The 16,760-nt window shown below is 34.6% G+C and overlaps 1 protein-coding gene across 13 annotated transcripts in view; it reads left to right on the top strand.

Annotated features, from left to right (window-relative positions):
- Positions 1–16,760, top strand: part of LOC128896068 (collagen alpha chain CG42342) — a 235,581-nt gene that overhangs the window by 70,102 nt on the left and 148,719 nt on the right. Inside the window, exon 1 of one of the 13 annotated variants that reach the window (XM_054159333.1) lies at positions 14,691–15,048. The exons of the other annotated variants lie outside the window; for them this stretch is intronic. The gene's annotated coding sequence lies outside the window, so the exon portion shown is untranslated. Of the gene's footprint in view, positions 1–14,690; positions 15,049–16,760 lie in introns of those variants that run through there. 13 annotated transcript variants of the gene reach the window in all.

The raw sequence follows: 16,760 nt of genomic DNA on the forward strand, positions 1-16,760 counted from the left end.
TCTTGTTTCTATTGTTATAAGTAATAACTCCACCAAATTTCAAATCATTGCATCAATGTTTACTGTGGTTAAAAAAAAAAAACAACCAATTACAAGAATTGCATGTATTTTCCATTTAAAACTTTCGTAGCTCAAATTTTGGAGGAAATTTTGTTATCTATTTGCAAGGTATTTAGGGGTTGAGTAGCATCGATTTGAAGAATCATTAAAGTAACGTCCGCTCTATTGGGATGGTCCCTTAATAAGCTCCATCTCCTAAAACTTTAACCAGTTCAGAAGAAATTCCGTAATACTCTTTAAAATTCCTCTCGCGGATCTCGGAAACACGTTTATCTCGCCAAATCAATAGCTCGGGAGTTATTTTACGCTAATCCCGATACACTCCCCTGTGCGGGAATAAAAAACGAACGACGCGAAATCAACAGCCGATAAAAATGAAAACAAGGACAAAAGAGCGACGAACGGGGGTTGGGGGTGTCGATTCGCCAGAAGAATTCGGATTCGAGAGCCCTCTTCCGGATTGTCGAGTGTAATCGAAAAACGGGGGGAATTCCACGAATGTTTCCCCCAGACGCGACCTGATTCAGCTTCGGCGGGCTGAGAGGGTAGCTTGCGGCATTTTATCGAGGATTCGATAAGGGTTTTCCGCCTTGGGAAGGAAGAAAGGAAGGAAGGAAGGCATCGTGTCCTTTCTAGCTGCGTCTCGTGGAAATCGGATTCTTATCGTTCGGGAAAGAAGCGAATCTGTGCCAGACGAACTCCCGTCGACGTTTCGTCGATGAGTGCCGACGCGATAAGATCTTCGGCTAAGTGATTTTTCGCCTCGACGAGACTGCCGTCGAGCCGTGCCGTGCCATGCCGCGGATAGGAATTCATTTCGATGGAAATATATCTCGCTAACGCATGGGCAAACGTGTTCTGTACCGCGTCCAAACGATTCCATCGCTTCTATGGTGCTGGAAGAAAGGAAGAAAGCAGAAGAGGGAGAGGAAAAGAAAGAAGAAGAAAGGAGTTTCGTCCTGGGTCCGCTAGAGTACTCATCGGTAAGGCTAATTAACAAGCTTTACCTTAGAACATAATAAATGTCCATCAAGTTAAGACGAATTTAACTTGCCAATAAAGCAGCCTACTAGGGTCTGTTGGATATTATTTTAGAGGTGAAGCTACGTAGAAAACTCTACTTTAGAACACTATAACGTTCCTCAGGTTGAGACTGTTTGTGTTCATTAAGTTCAAAGAAAGGTAACTTGCCAATAAGGCAACCTACATGGTTTGTTAAAGACCAAATCTGTAAGACTACCAGCCAACTCTATTTTAGATCTCAATAATGGCCAACAGGTTGTGTCCATCAAGTTGAAATGAATTTAACTTGTCAATAAAGCAACCTACTAGGGTCTGCTGAGGGATTTATAGGTGAAGCTACGTAGAAAGCCCTACCTTAGAACACTATAACGTTCCTCAGGTTGAGACTATTTGTGTTCGTTAAGTTCAAAGAAAGTTAACTTACTAATAAGGCAACCTACATGGTTTGTTAAAGAGCAAATCTGTAAGACTACCAGCCAACTCTACCTTGCAACTCAGTAATGTTCATCAAGTTGAGATCAATTGTATCCATCAAGTTGAAACTTTCAATAACTTTCAATAACTCGAGTTAACTTTTCAATAAAGCAACTTGCCATAATTTTCTAGAGGACTCATAAGTAAAGCTACTTAACAAACTCTATCTTAGATCTCAGTAATGGGCATCAGGTTGAGATGTTTTATGTCCATCAAGCTCAAAAAAAACAATTTTCCAGCAAGGTAAGGTACCATGGTCTGCTAGAGGTCACATCTGAAAGACTACCTAGCCAACTCGAACACTTTTTGGAGTAACACCTCAGATTTTGACGAAATTTGGATATGTTGTAGTCAGAGGTGGGTAATATTTGTAAAGAAAATATTTTAACTACTATTTTAAATAATAGATTCTTCAGGATTTAAATAAAACAGTATTTCAAATGGGATATAAAATTTCAGCAAATAAAATATCTTATTTTGATAATGTAAAACGTAAAATAAAATAACTTATTTTGGTAATCTATAGTTAAAGCATGAAAATAAATATTTTATTTTGATGATTTAACACATAAAATAAAATATGTTTCATTTTAATAACATAAAGCATAAAATTGAATACTTTTCATAGCTCGTAACCTTAAATTTAATCTGAAAATAATTTTAACTTATTTTAATCATTATTTTAACCTGAAAATAAACTGTGTATGATACACAGATGGAGAAACTATTTCTTGCGATTAAAGAATATCTCTTTCCATCACTCATTTTATGAAGATTCTTATTGAAGATTCTTATTGAAGATTCTTAATAGAAGTATTCATTGAAGAACTACATTGAATGTATGTTTATAATGCAGAGGAAAAGTACTTCGTTCGTTTTAGATTACCAAAATAAATATATTTTACACTATAATTTAGTAAAATAAAAATATTTTATTTGCTGATAATAAATTAAATAAATAAAATATTCCGAACTATGGCACAAATATTTTCAGTGTTTTTCAAATAAAATATTATCTTAAACATTTTTTATAACAAATAAAATATTTTACTTTCAAAAATACGTGCACGATCCGAAATAAAATATTTTATTTTTATAAATACATGCATGATCCGAAATAAAATATTTATTTACTGTTTATTATTTAAAATACGTATTTTACCCAGCTCTGGTTGTAGTCTATAGTGATATTTGAACGTATCTCAAAGGATTATGAAAAATGTTGACAATCGTCGATTTTACAGCTGTTCAAAGTTTTGTGCTGGCTTTTCATTACAAAGAATGTAACTAACTGAACTAGGTAACGGATGAAAACCTTTTCCCCGGTTAATTTAAAAAATTGCTCGACTATGATATATATACCCACCGGACCATGACGGGGCCAAGAGCCAGTTAGGCCACATACCCGAAAAAAGTTGGGCAACACAAGGCTAGGCATAAAATCCTACGAAACATTTCATTCGGCGTGTAAGGTTGCTTTCGATAGTCATCTGTGAGAAAGATTACCCCAAAAAATTCCGGTTTTACAGTTCCAGATGTTTGAATACTCGCTGGACCGTGGAAAATTGATCATTTTCTCGACGACGTATCGTGTTTCTCTTAATCCGTCCAAGAGAAACTGTGATTTCGTGGCGAGTTTGCTCGAAAATTTCGTTCTTAATCGCCTATGCAGACGCGTCCGAAGTACTCGGCGCGACGATTAGACATCGGGCTGCTGCGATTATAGTCGTATACCTGTTGAGGGATTTCCGAACTGGCTTTAATGTAACTCGCTCCGAGATAGAGAGATTATGGAAGAGTAGGCAGATAATATTCTGGCTGGAAGTCCTCCTAAAAGCTGTTACAAATTGATGGGTTAAGGAGCCTAGAATTACCCAAAGGGATGGATTAATAATCGGATGCGGCGAACAGGAAAGCACAGGGACTGCACCGTAATAACTAAACGAGATGTTGTTTCTTTCATGTTATGGAGATCTTGCGATTAGTAATGGATTTCGGTCATTAGTACGGATCAAAACGTTCGAGCCACCGAAATAAAAGGAATTAATCGAGTTGGAGAATATCTCGGTCAACGAGCACTCGTCTCTACATTATTTGATTCGCTTTCAATGATTTGCTGCATTTTTTTTTATTGGATTCACAATGCCTAAGAAACTGTTGGTAAGATTTGCCAATATCTAGTGGGAGACGAGAAATGTATTCATGAAAAAAGACATTCCAATTCATTATGTTTCCTATTTTCAATAAGTTAAGGAATCTATTCATTCTTAATGCACAGAAATCCATCTTTCTTTACAAAATGTGATGTCTTATAAACGGAGTTGTAAATTATAATAAAATTTTGTGATAAAGTATTTAAAAATATTTAAAATATATGATACATTATGATATGTAATTTATAATAAAATAATATAAAATACGAAGGATGAGCAAACTCTTTATCGTGGAATTTTTAATTAAGAAATTTCTCTTGAAACAATATTTTACAAGTTAGTTGACGTATGTCGGAAATGAAATGAAAAACGACAGAAAGGATAATTGTTTTCTTAAGCAGAATCTACAGATACCTGTAATTAATGTTGATAGATAGAGTCTCTTCATAGGACCTCCTATCAGAATGAATTCCCCCAATGAAAAGAAACCGAAGAGCCCTTCGCTGTTTTACAATTTTGCAGCTTCTTTTTCAGAAAAGACGTTGCAAGCAAATTGTAAGTAATCTATAAGAGTATGCATAAAGATACAATTTATTATTGCTGTTATTATTAATTAACAATAGAAAAAAGAACACAATATAATACGGGAAAATTACAGTATATACTTGTCGGCAAATAATTAAATTAATACTAAACGTAAATATAACGTTTGAAATGATGAAAAAAATGAAGTAGTGGTGACGCTGAAATTCTGAGAAAAATTTCTCCTACGTCCTCTAGGACCAGGCTTATAACGGATACTCGACTGTAACACAATACGACACAATTACCGACCAACAATATCGATTGAAACATGAATTTTTCCAAAACTCAGGAATTACGTAGTAAAACGATGGATAGCTTCGAAGAATATTACTGTTCATAATTAGAAACGCAAACTTGCAACATTGAGTAGGATGAAAAGGTTAGCGGTGATGGAAATTAATGACAAAACGAAGATAATGTTTTCGTTGTAACGGGAACGTCTTCCGTTCGATGGTAGAAGAAGAGCCATCGAAAATCACGAATGGTGAACCTGTGGGCGCAAAGTTTGCACGCTTAAATAATAAGGTGGTGGGTGTGTGCGACCGGTAAGCAGTATCGAGCGATAAATAAATGGCGATAAACGTCGTCTCGGAGAACTTTCCTGAAGTATCATCTTCTTCGAGATAGGTGGAAGAGCGTAGGTGTCGTTAAATATTCCTCAGGAACAATGTACCTTTTCTTCCAGAGACTGTTTAGCGTATCTCTTTGCGTTCCACGTTTTAACGTATTTACAAGCTCTCACGCTGAAAACCGTTCATCATTCTTGATCACGCAATGGCCATTGTCAGTACAAAATATTCTATGCAAATGAAGCATGTATGATGATCACAGAAACTTTTTTTTTAATATTTACATATAAATCTATATCTATATTGATATTATAAAGAGGTAAAGTTTGTTCGTTTGTTTGTACAGTTTGTTCAGTTATGGAATAAAAAATTTATTTAAAATAAAAGAGTCGGATGTATTCTATACCATTCGCGTTTTAAAAGAAAATTCTAAAGCACCTTTTGGAACACCTTTCGTATACATAAATGTAATAAAAAAGTACCTGCGATAGAATGTGTATCATCTATATTTATTTTGGAAACGTCCAAGTTACAATTTAAATTGTAAGAAGGTTAAATTTAATATTCTAGACACCAATTCTCTAATTGTCAAAATTGTTCTAAGTTTATCATATTTTGGGTTGTCTTATTTATAAAAGTGTAACGCACTTTGAATTATTCATTATCCTGCATTTTTCCTTACGTATTTCTTCAGAATATCTGAATTTATTCACTTATTCTTAGTTCCTTCAATAAAATGTAAATTACCGAGACCAGATGCTGCCATGCATCCCCAAACTTGCTCGACTTGTGAATTGGGTCAAGTATTAAAAGTAGAAAATGTTAAGTTAAAAATTGCAGAAAGGTCAGGAATACACAATTACTTCTTAATTGTTCGGTGGAAATTGGGTCAAGCAGATGCTTTAGTCTGACGTTTTCACCTTTTAACTTAACACACTACATTTATATTTACTTCGAGCACAAAATGCAAATAACAAAAATGTATTGGTGTCTGAATATTTTCACATGTTGTATGTGATCACATGATTATGCATGTGTTTCGTACCCTCAGTTTTAAGGGATATTTTCAATTCTTCGATGAGGAATGTTGGTTAGGAATATTTTTGACTATTCTAATAATTTACTGAGCTTCGTTAAAATCTATGGTGAACACTTGTAATGTTGTAATATTGGAATGTAAGAAAAAGAGGACTATAATACATTGAAATATTATAATTTGATGGTTATAGATTTTACGTAAATGTTTATTTCTATTATAAGCATTGTTTATTCTAAATAAGTACACCATTATTTTTGTTTTCACATTCAAGTGCCAATTATCATGACTGCTGGGTTAGTTTGCTTATGATCTAACAAGGAGAGTGCAAGACCTTCAACTCACCAATTTCATTGAAACTTTGTACACTTATAGATTTCGCTCCTCTGATTACGAATATATATCATTATAGGGGCAAACACTCAATAATTTTTGAGGTATTTGTAATTAAAGTTTTATTATTACCTTGATGTACGAGTTTAGTTGCAGCAATCGTTAACTGTAACGGTGGCGCGCCGGTAGAGTACCAGACTCGTACGCCGCTGACCGTGGTTCGAATCCTTTTCCTGGTAATAGCTTTTTTTTTGTTCTAATTAATTTTTCTTTCGTCAGGCTCATACTATGTATCCCCCACAGAATCTTCGCGCGTTATTTCTTTGCTTCGTCGAACTTCTCGTCTTACGTTTATGGTGACTGTTTACATTATTGTTAGAGCCGATCAGGCGGCTTGCACGCATCGAAATGGATTCTTTTCGATTACTTTATAATATATTATCTATTTTTTCATTTAATTTTGTTTTTCTGGCGCGTTGGGCGGAGGATTAATATTTTTATTATATTGTTTACCATTTTGAATGTTCGTGTATGAAAATGAATTAATTAGAACAAAAAAAAAAGAAAAAAAAAAAACTTTTACAAAGAAGGATTTGAACCCCGGTCATCGGCGTACGAGTCTGGTACTCTACCGGTTCACCACCGTTACAGTTGACGATTGCTGCAACTAAACTCGTACATCAAGGTAATAATAAAACTTTAATTACAAATATCTCAAAAATTATTGAGTGTCTGCCCCTATAATGGTATATATTCGTAATCAGAGGAGGGAAATCTATAAGTGTACAAAGTTTCAATGAAATTGGTGAGTTGAAGGTCTTGCACTCTCCTTGTAAGTAATTGCAAATTAATACATTGCACATTTAGGTTTTGCAATTAATCAATTAACAAGATCTATTAATTCTTTTGGGAGCTTTAGATATATGTTTACACAGTAATGTGTTTTAATGTTATGTTTTTATCTTAAAATTATATTTTATAATTCTGCATCATGTGGTATCTTTCGGTAACTTTCTTTTTGCCATTTTAGAGTATTATTTTTGAAATATCTTAAGGATCTATAAGAAATACATTCGGAGACAAATGTAAATACACTTTTAGTTAATCGATTATCTTTGTAATTACGACATTTAAATGAACAAATTTATAGTCATAAGCTTGTTTTTAATGCCAAGTTTATAATTTAACACGAATTTCATTTGTTTCTATTAAATATTAAAATCAAATTCTTAATTTTAATCGTTAATATAATATAAAATGCCAAAACTTTTGACATTTAAAATGCCTTGAATCCAACGTCAAATAATGAAAATACAAAGAATACAATGTAAGATCCGTTTCGTACAAAGCTGTCATCAATCTCGTCACTTGAGAGGGGGGGGGGGGGAGGGGGCGTCAGAGGTGGTTGTTATCACAAGTAATTCCGTTTTGCACGCTCGTCGCGAGAGGGTAATTCGCAGTATCGTCGCGTTTCAACTCCGTGTGCGGCGCGTTTGATTTCATTAAAGCGAAAACGAATACCAAATTGGAAGCACGTGCGCGCCCGATTGTGTTATGGTTGGGAACGGACATTGGCCAACATCGATCCAATGAACAACGATACACTTGTGCGGGGTGCCTCTGTCGGCATTGCATACACGGTAGGGCCGTGGCATTAAACCACGGATGCGGCCTAGAATGCGTTACAAAGCGTTCGATCGGATTAAATGGCTAATAGGCAGTCTATAATAATAATCCCGACATAATAACGTGGTATTACTGGAAGGGATCGAGACTGCACCATATAATTTCGTCGCGCCGTGGTCGCACTCCGACCGCCAAAAAATGACCAACCCAAAACCTTCGTTTCGCGCGTTCTTTCCTTGAGAAAAGGACGACTGGTCCATCGCTTTCGGTGAAGAATGTCTTTCCATTTTATTGTTAAAGTGAAACTTTTGAATGTAAGTTTGATTGAATGCGAAGACACAGAATTAATGTCTACGTCTAGTTACTTTATTTTTATTGAATGGAATGAAAATTTGGATGTGATTCCAATGATAAGGAATCTGGTGTAATACAGGCATAGTTAGGTTAATTTTTTTTAAACAAAAGGGATATAGGATAATATCTTTAATTTGCATATTACTCTGTTATGTTTCTTTATATTTCTGATGCCAGGTAACAATGCATTTATTTTCTTCAAAGTGAAACTTTTTATCGCTCGGTAGAATAAATTTGTATTTTTACCACTTTTTCCTGTAGCTTTTTACAATAGAATCGTACTTTACACAACAATTTCATTTCAATGTTTAGTTTATCTTCAATGAACTAAATTACGCATTATTATATTTACACATTTAACCTCAATTTAGCACACGAAATGATTTTAAGGTGTATGTATCCTTTTTGTTTCAGGTAAGTAACGTCAAATTACCAAGGAACAATATTGAGTGAAAATCAATATTGTGATTCGAGGTATTCTATTCACACGTGTGCAGGATTTTCTTCGAATACGGAATTAATTATTCCGTTTAAGCAATAATTGAGGTACACACAATTTTACTCGAATCACGGATAATAAATAAAACTAATATATAGGATTTTATTATCGACGTTTACTCGGTTAAACGATTGAATGTTTTATTGTTCACTGTGAAATTACATAACTCTTTAATATTTCATTCTCCAATTTAAATATGGATTTTTATTCAAAGAATAGCGTATAAACAGGTGTTCGTATTTTTTGTATTCTTCAAAATTTCCATCTAGAGTCTAGATTCTAGACCAAGAATGTTGCCTATCTCCGGCACAGTGATCGAACACTTCGCGTACTTTTAGTTAAGTAGTAATCTCCAGAGTTAGTTTCATTTTTCCAAAGACATTCTTTTGTCGAGAACTAGGTATCTCGCCACAAAGATCCGCTTAAAGTGAAGTGACCAAGTAAAGGAACTCCGTCACTTCAAAGAAGTTTGCTAGTGAGCCTCGAGGCTATAGTGCTTCGTCCCGACGATAAGAAAAGTTTGCACGGTCTTGCTGGTTTTAGCTAGAAAGCGAAGTAAATAGTGTACTCAGCCATCGATTTTCCTTTTATCAAACATTTTCGCCACGATTAGGCGTTAAAAAGTCACTCAAAACTCTCCTAAATTAACAATATTAAACATATAGGGTGCTCGCATTACGTTAACCTACCTTTATCCCCCATCAATTTCATCACAATTTTTGTTATAATACTTTTCGAAATATTTTTTTATGGATTTAGTTCAAAATTACAAATTTTCAGAATAATCCAAGGAAATTTCGATGTTTTTATTTTCAAACCTCTGGTTAAGTCAGATTTTTAAAAGTACCCCTTAATAAAACAGGATAAAAGGTATTAAATATAATCATCTATTTTAGTTAAAGAAAGAGGAACATGTGTTTAATGTTTATATCTTCTAATCATGTCTACGATGAACATTCAACTTCACATTTTTAATAGAAAACACTCCATAAAGCTATTTGAAAGTCAACTAATAAATCAGCGCTCATAAATCCTTCGACCCGTAAGAATGGGTTCCCTGTTATTCCAGTACTGTGAACTGTAACAAAGGAATAAAATTTGATATACGATCGGTTGAAAAGTATGGTCAAAGTAATATCCAGTCAGGGGCAAAATAACAGATATTTTGACATATAACTTTTTCACTTTTTTTACACCACGCAATGAATCACTTGAGTCACTTTTACCGAAGCAATTTGAAATCACAGCTTTGCAAAGTGAAAGGTCCTAATTATTAGAAATTTCTGAAAATGGTTCCTTATTCACGTGAGAGATGAGTCTTCATATCCACCTGAAATAAAAAAAAAAAAAAAACAAAGAATCCTGGCAGCTGATAGGTTCGTTTAACGATCTATAATTTTGTTCTCATCCTCTTTCACATGAAAAATTATTAGAAATTTTTAAAAACGGTCCCTCGTCCACGGGAGAGATGACTCGTAAAAACACCTGAAATCAAAAAGAAAATACAAAGAATCCTGGAAGCTGATAGATTCGTTCAACGACCTATAACTTTGTTATCATTCTGTTTTATTTGGAAAAGAATGAGAAAATGAATGTCTCACCATATAAGGAATATTTCCTCTGGAATTCTTTCCATTACCGAATACTTCGTAGGTAAAACGGAAACGAACGAATTATTTTCTTTCCTTGCGTTACAAATGGAAATTCGCCCTTGGTTCAATATGTTTCGTTCGAGATATTCATCCGGCCTTAGAGCAAAGTATTATACGCGCATACAATGCGGAGGTACCGGATCCTCGGGTTGATTCGCCTCGACACGGTCCACTGGGTAACCTCAATTTCCCTAGGTTACAGTCGGTACCCTCCTCAAGAGACACAGGATTACCTGGAATACCTATTACCGACGAGCGTAGCCTATCGTTGCTATCAAGACCGAATCCATACCGAGAACGTTACTCCTGAAATGAATTTGGATCGTAATACGGATTACCCTGACTGCGTTGGAGTATATCTCCTTGTACCAGTATATCTGATGATCGATTCACTTCAAACTATACAGTTCTGTCGATGAACGTTATTTAATTTCAAGACAATTTGCAAGGGATAGCAATCTCTTTTTTTTTTGTATTTGTTTTGGGTATAATTTCTTTATTTACGAATGTCTTCAGCAAATTATACAGGGAAGGTTTGCAGAATTGATGACAGAAAGGTTTGATACTCTAAAAACACCACGTTGTAGGTAGAATTTTTTAATAAAATTAATGACATATGCCAATAAGAATTCTCAAATGAAACTTCAAGGTTTAGGCTTTCTAGAGGCATGAAACTACCGAAGAGAGCTGGATCGTAAAATTACTTCAAAATGAAGGGAATCGTTTTAAGGGAATTAATTCCAAAACAATGAAGGTAACACTGGCCTTTTCCCTTGAATTAATACTCACGTGTATCTTAAGGACTAGTGAACAATTTTTTAATTTTATATGTAAGTAAGTATGCTAAAAATGGTACTACATGTGCTTTATGGAGGGGTCATAGTTAAGAAGTCTCGTAGAAGTCTTGAAGGCAATAACAATTAAACAAAGATTCCATTTGGAGAAGTTATAACTTCTTGTGAAAGTAAACTTTATCTCTATTTAGAATGTTTCAATAGATTCTATTGAAGGAGTACATAAACATATCCTTCGAATATTATAGGAATTATACAATTTATTTTTTTAAACTTGATACTATCGGTCATCTGGGACCGATATTTGAACGAAGGGTTCAGAGACGGCCTCCGGGGACCGACGTCATGTTAAATGTAATAACACCTGTCTCGAAACATAAAAACACAATACAAATTTTTCTTTTCTTGTTACACAAACTATAAAATTTAGTTTCAAAATTTGATACCATCGGTCTCCAAAAACCTACCCCTAAATAGAGAGTACAGTGACGACCTCCAGGGACCAATGTCACGTTCAACATAATAAAACCCATCGTCCAAAGCAGACAATGCAAAATTTTCTTTTCATCTTACATGAATTATAAAATTTATTTTCTAAATTTGATACCAGTGGGTTGTCCAGAAAATTCGTGCCAATTTTTAAGAAAAATTCAAAGACCCATTTGAATTTTGATATATATTTATTGAATCATATAAATACCATTTTGTTCCATGACCGTTTCACCTTTTAAGGGATGCACGCATGTTAACTGTTTTCAACCATTCCAATATAAACAGACGTATACCACCTATAAAAAATCGGCACGGACTTTCCAGACAAACTAATATCAGTCTCCAGGAACCTATGCTTAAATAGAGAGTACAGTGACGGCCTCCAGGGACCAATGTCACGTTCAACATAATAAAATCCATCGACCAAGGCAAACAATACAAATTTTTTTTTCTCATCTTACATAATTTATAAAATTTATTTTCTAAATTTGATACTATTGGTCCTCAGGAGCCTACGCTTAAATAGAGTGTACAGTGACGGCTTCCAGGGACCAATGTCACGTTCAACGTAATAAAACTTATTGACCACAGCACACAATACAAATTTTTCTTTTCTTGTTACACAAACTATAAAATTTAGTTTCAAAATTTGATACCATCGGTCTCCAAAAACCCACCCCTAAATAGAGAGTACAATGACGGCCCCCAGGGACCGTCACCTCATTGAACGATATCATACCTGGTGTTTCGTATTGATTTATCGAAATTGAGGAACGCTGGACGGTCGACAATGCGATTCGAAAGGGTTCACAATACACATATACGGAAAGGTAGCCCAAGACGGAGGTCGGCGTGAATCGATATATCGACACGGGCCATTTTTTCCGCGCCTATAAATAGCCAAACGACGGACACTGGGTTCCTAGATAGCGTATATAGTCGATGCTCGTACGTGCCGGCTGGAATAGATTAGAACGTTCCAACTGGCGCCTGATTTACGATCGCGAATACGACTTCCCACGCGTAGGGACTTGGATACCGGTATTTAAGCTTTATTCACACACGCGTATGCCAACTCACGCGTTGTCTAGCGGCGTCGCGTAATTCGTGAACAATCAGAGTGGAGAGGGACGGTGCATTAGTCGTGCTTGATTCACGTGCATCAGGTACGCGTGCATCGTCGCGACAACTCTCCGCGCTTCAGCTTGGAATGAAGATATATTTGGCATTGTTGCTGGGAGTCGTTTATGTACTTACTCGAAATCCAGGGGGTTTTGTTTCGCCGCTGAAGTGGATCCCTTCTGCTTTATTTTTGGGGCAAATACATGGTGGTCCACCTGAACCACGTCACTTGAATATCTCTTCCAATTGTGATGATACAAAAAGTATTTTGTAGGCAATTTGAATAGTACGAAAGGACCTATACGCTGCAAGAATTTTTTTTCCACCGCAACAACTGTTTTTCATTGAAAAATTTTATGATGGAAGGTTTAGTTCAATAAATGAAATAAAAATGCACTTGGAACGATATCTTGCTAGCAAGTGATAACATTTGTATAAAGATAACATTATGCTGTTTCCAGAGAGATGGAGGAAGGTAATAGAGCAAAATGGATCGTGTACTAATAAAACGAAAGGAACTTTTGGGACAACCTAATAGGACTCTTAAAAGCATCTTGCCAAGTTTCAAAGTTGTACAACTTTGTTGAAAGTTGTGCGGAAGTGTTAAGTCAAGAACGAAAGTAAAGCTTATTGCTTAATCTTCTAAAGAAGTGTAAGTGCATTAAGTATCGATGTCTTTTGACAAAGTTACAGGGATTCAAGGAAACCCCTCTATTTTGATGGTTTTTAACTTATCGGGGGGCACTCACAATCAGTGGCGGTTCTTCGGGACCAACCTATTAACCCTTTGCAAGAAATTAAACCTAAAGGAAACCTAGTGATGACTGAGAATCTCAGTCACCACTAGGTTTCCTTTAGGTTATGACTGAGAATCTCAGTCACCACTAGGTTTCCTTTAGGTTTAATTTCTTTGGAACTCGAAGTACCAATAAAATGATTGTCGTTGAGGCAAAGGTGACCTGGTTTTCAAATCTCAAATTAGAGATCTCATTTTCGAAGTCAATCTCAGCTTAGCATTCGTGACAATAGAATGCTAAGAAAGCATCTCGAGTGCAAAGGGTTAAAACCCATCTATAAAAAGCATCGACAGCTAAAACACAATACAAATTTTTCTGTTTACATTGCGTGAATTATGAAATGTATTCCCTAAATTTGGCGAAGACAAGACAAAAATATCCTTGTATATGAAGGAACGTGCTTTAAATTGAATAATTAAAGTAATTCGATAAATTAGTAATATACGTACTAATATGTCACAGTACTTATAAAAGGTGAAAATAGATTTCATGTTTTCCAGTGAAATAGTTAATTTTTTAAATATAGCGAAATCGACTCGTTAACTTCGTATACATATTGAGATTTCTTAAACAGTGACATCGTCTCGTTAACTTTTACATTAAAAGTTATGGAATCTTATATATTTCATATTATATAAGGGGTGATTCTTGGTGTGAATTTTGGTATTTGAAAATTTACATTCAAAACCACACAGTAAAGACGAAAAGGATACGGCGCGATACAACGAGTGTTGTCAATGGTTTCTTGGTAGTGAGATAGAAAAAAATGTACACAAGCCTGTCTACGCGGATTAAATCGTAGAAATGTTTGGAATGCCTACGAGGTACAAAGTAATGAAAAACTAAGGGGGAGAGGGGAGATGGAATCACGTCACAATAGTAGCCAAGAGACGAACAAGGATTCAGTTTGGTTTCAGACCGCCCGCGTGAAATTCATACGTATACTTATCGCCTAATAATATTAAATTCATATTAACATACAGATAATTAAATCGAGTAATATTTATTATTTTCATAACGTTAGTTATACGATATTTACATTATCTATTAGAGTCATTTTCACATTAATTTTTATATAATCTAATAATTGGAGCACATAATATTACCTCGGCAATTAACAAAGTATTGGTTGCATTCGCAAAACGCTAATTAATAGGCTACTATTCGGTAAAGTGTCAACTAGACAATTCATTTTAAACAATCGTGTTAAACGTAACAATCGGGCCTCTAATATAATAAATAAATTTGTAAAGTATCTTAGCGCGGTTAGTATTCGACGGTCGCATAAATTGAAATTTAGGGAAGTGCGAGTAATTCTTTCTAAAAGAAACCAAATCGAGGCAAGTGGAGTGATCACGCAACAGGGAATCCCCGTGTGTTGCTGGCCCTGCGTTATACGAGCATGATTCACCGAGGATACACGAGTCGGTTCTATTGGGTACTCTACGCGACTATGTTTTTAGTCATCTTTAATTATTGGTGAGTCCAACTATTCACGTATGTTTTATTAATAATATTTTTCGAGAGAGCAATGCTTATCTAAAGCAGTCAGTTTTGTAATTATTGTGTAACGATGCTTAAAGAAATGGATAGAGGGTCGTCCTTCTTCAATGATTTTTAAAACTTGTGTTATGCACTCCCTAAAAGCTTTGAAAATACATAAAAGAAAAAAGAAATTCCTTGTAAAACTTGAGTTCTTACCTTTATATCCTCGAAAATTATAGATTGAAAATGTACGCAATTTTTCCAATCGATTGTTTTTTTTTCTAACTCTGGTAAAAATTGACGAAATGATATGAAATTTGGCAGAGTTGTTATACTAATAGGAACAAGACCAAAAAATTTAATATATCTATCTTTATTACTGCCTTATACATATACAGTCCAGTTGATATGAAGCTATTTTTAACCGACTTTGAAAAGGAGTTTTACTCTACTCGAAATATACTTGTAATATTATTTAAAATGTTTGAAGTATGAATTTACCGATTTACTATTTTTATTATACTATTTTTTCTTTTTAAAGTTCCATAAACAAAAGTTATTCTTCAGGTAATTCAAAAATTTGATATATCAAAAATTCTTCAATTTTTATTGAAGAAAAGAAGTTCATATTTAAAACATTGTACGGTGTTTAGAGAATGCGTAACATAAATTTTAAAAATCATTGAAGGACCACTCATCATACCATACTTAATTATTAACAATAAGAAAGAATAATACTCCTTTCTACCATTTCTTTATTTTGAACATTTCGGTGCAAAATAATGTAATAATTCAACCGGAAGTTATACGTGTGGTGTGTCGGTGATACAGCCAGGTAACCGATAGAGTAAACTCTCAGGCATTCCAAGAGCTCGTGATTTGCATGCCAAGATGGAGTGGCTTAGAGAATCGAAGGCTTTTCGGATATCTGTCTACATAGCATCTGTTTGAGCACCTCTCTCAATAGAATTGGATAAGCAATGATTGTTGTTACTAAATTCGTGGCCACGAAATGGCAGGTACAAATTCCTGTTGCTCCATTGTAGTTATGTTTCTGTGGCGAGACGGGACCTTAACCGCGATTATGTTTCCCGCTGCCCCGAAATTTGAATAGAAATATGTGGTTTTGACTATAAAATTTGAATTGATGGTTGACCATGTTTTTTAAGTATAGGCATAATATCTATTTTTATTTTATGCGGAATAATATCAGTGTTTCATGATTTATTCACTATTAGCCGTTGTATTTCGAGATATTTATGGTCGATTTTAGAGTAATAGTATTTTTATTCGCACACTTTTTTATTCAATGTATGAAGTATTATATAGTTATGTCTCTGTGGCGAGGTGAGAGCTTAACCGCGATTATGTTCTTTATTGGCCAGAGATTTGAATAGGAATGTGTCATTTTGACAACAAAATTTGAATTCATGGTTGAACATCTTTTTTACGTATGGACCACTGTGTGTATTTCTAATTTATAGGGAATAATATCAGTGTCTTACGATTTATTTGCTATTAGTCACGGTATTTCCAGATATTTATTGTCGATTTAGAAGAACGGTTATTTTATTCTCAAAGTTTTTCATTTAATTTATGAAGTATCACAATGGAACAGTGTAGGATCTTTTTTTGTTTAATAATATTTATATATATACAGTATGTCCGGTTTAATAGTGCGTGCAATTAATTCTTAAACGATTACA

Source organism: Hylaeus anthracinus, unplaced genomic scaffold (assembly GCF_026225885.1).
Source record: "Hylaeus anthracinus isolate JK02 unplaced genomic scaffold, UHH_iyHylAnth1.0_haploid 0, whole genome shotgun sequence".
Classification (NCBI taxonomy): Eukaryota; Metazoa; Arthropoda; class Insecta; order Hymenoptera; family Colletidae; genus Hylaeus; species Hylaeus anthracinus.